At 42.0% G+C, this 2,500-nt stretch overlaps 1 protein-coding gene across 4 annotated transcripts in view; it reads right to left on the bottom strand.

Moving 5' to 3' along the window:
- LOC121683336 (cGMP-dependent 3',5'-cyclic phosphodiesterase) overlaps positions 1 to 2,500 on the bottom strand; it is a 145,113-nt gene that overhangs the window by 44,713 nt on the left and 97,900 nt on the right. The gene's annotated exons all lie outside the window — the stretch shown is intronic.

A 2,500-nucleotide genomic window follows, 5' to 3' on the forward strand; every position in this document is an offset into this window, starting at 1 on the left:
TGGACAGCCCCCCCCCCCCCCACTTCGTTTGTCTCTAGTTGTTCGGGGCCTGGACAGGCTGTCTATACTCTAGTTGTTCGGGGCCTGGACAGGCTGTCTATACTCTAGGTGTTCGGGGCCTGGACAGGCTGTCTTCAGAGACCAGATCATCTCCATCATTCATTTCTTTGTGCAACAGCCCGCATTTTGCGTTAACTCCAGCGAGATGAGTAAAATAAATGTTTAATAAAGTTCAGCTGTCTTCGCCAAGGCTATGCTATGATACCTCTGTTAATATCAATATCAACAAGCCAGCATTTCCATTATTAAGTGCAGTAGTGGATTAAGCTATCCATGCTGTTTTCATGGACAGTTACAGGAACTTCGATCATTATAGATATCGCTGCTTCATTTTCATTTGTGCAGACGCGCACACACATCGAATGGGCTGAATGGGCTCTCATGCCTCCTAATTATATGCCTGTATATTTGATGACGCCAAATTAACTATTAACTATTAATTAACTATTTCCTGATCTGGGAAACTTTTAGTTTCTTTGTGTTTTGGTTCCATAATATCATTCCATTGAACAGACAGAAGCCGGGCATAATTTCAATTAGTAGCACAGATGACCAGGAAACTAGCCTGCTCATAAAGGTGACCAGGAAACTAGCCTACTCATAAAGGTGACCAGGAAACTAGCCTGCTCATAAAGGCGACCAGGAAACTAGCCTACTCATAAAGGGGGCTTGTTGTCACAGCCGGCGTTGTATTAGTTGTATTAGTATTGTTAGCAGCTGTATTGTTGTATTAGCGCTAGCTGTACTAGTATTATTAGCAGCTGTATTGTTGTATTAGCACTAGCTGTACTAGTATTATTAGCAGCTGTATTGTTGTATTAGCACTAGCTGTACTAGTATTATTAGCAGCTGTATTGTTGTATTAGCGCTAGCTGTATTAGCTGTACTAATATTATTAGCAGCTGTATTGTTGTATTAGCGCTAGCTGTACTAGTATTATTAGCAGCTGTATTGTTGTATTAGCGCTAGCTGTATTAGCTGTACTAGTATTATTAGCAGCTGTATTGTTGTATTAGCGCTAGCTGTATTAGCTGTACTAATATTATTAGCAGCTGTATTGTTGTATTAGCGCTAGCTGTATTAGCTGTATTAGCATTATTAGCAGCTCTGTATTGTTGTATTAGCGCTAGCTGTACTAGTATTATTAGCAGCTGTATTGTTGTATTAGCACTAGCTGTATTAGCTGTACTAATATTATTAGCAGCTGTATTGTTGTATTAGCGCTAGCTGTATTAGCTGTACTAGTATTATTAGCAGCTGTATTGTTGTATTAGCACTAGCTGTACTAGTATTATTAGCAGCTGTATTGTTGTATTAGCGCTAGCTGTATTAGCTGTTCTAGTATTATTAGCAGCTGTATTGTTGTATTAGCGCTAGCTGTATTAGTATTATTAGCAGCTCTGTATTGTTGTATTAGCACTAGCGCTTGTATGTACAGAGCTGGCTCACAACAGAATCATGCTGCTTCACTTGTTTCATCATTGGGGGCTTTTGCACTCCCAACTTTAACATTGGGGGCAGGGATGTAGTGATTTGGGGCCATAAAACCCCAAAACCTCCAGAGATGGCACCAGTGGGTAGCGGCAACACCACAACACACACACACACACATACACACACGCACACACAAACACAAGCGCACACACACACACACACGATTAGTGACCCCATGGGGTCAAATGCCAAAGGTCATCATGCTGTTAACATTTACCCTGCCCATCTCAAATGCCACTTCAGCAATCTCATTACTAAGAACACACATCCACAAATACACACACACAGACACACACACACACACACACACACACATACATTCATTCACCCATGCACAATCAGTCACATACCAAAATACACTCAAACAGATGCCGTTGGCTTGACCACACTGTAGAGCACAGAAGCACCATAACACACACCTATAACTAATATATGTGTGTGTGTGTGTGTGTGTTTCAGAACACACAACACACACACAACAAACATACATGCTGATTGGCTGGTTTGTGAGCAGCGTTCTCTAAGCTGATTGGCTGAGACAGGTGGCATTTTACCAACATCCTCATCTGTCTATTAAATGCTCACAGGCACATGCTGCTAAATTACCACCCATTAGACCAAACTGTGTGTGTGTGTGTGTGTGTGTGTGTGTGTGTGTGTGTGTGAGTGTTTGTGTGTGTGGTTTTTCTGTTCATTACACGCATGAGGGAACGATGGAAAGATCAATATCCCCCCTCTCATCCTCCAACTAGACCCATCAGTCACTCAAACACACACACACACACACACACACATACACGCACGCACATACACAGACACACACACTTTCTCTTATGGTCTTTCTCTTTACTGCCACCAATCCTTCTATCTTCCCTCGAACAACAACAACAACAACAACACATGTGGTGTGTGTGTGTGTGTGTGTGTGTGTGTGTGTGTGTGAGTG

The sequence above is a fragment of the Alosa sapidissima genome, chromosome 15 (assembly GCF_018492685.1).
Source record: "Alosa sapidissima isolate fAloSap1 chromosome 15, fAloSap1.pri, whole genome shotgun sequence".
Taxonomy (NCBI): Eukaryota; Metazoa; Chordata; class Actinopteri; order Clupeiformes; family Clupeidae; genus Alosa; species Alosa sapidissima.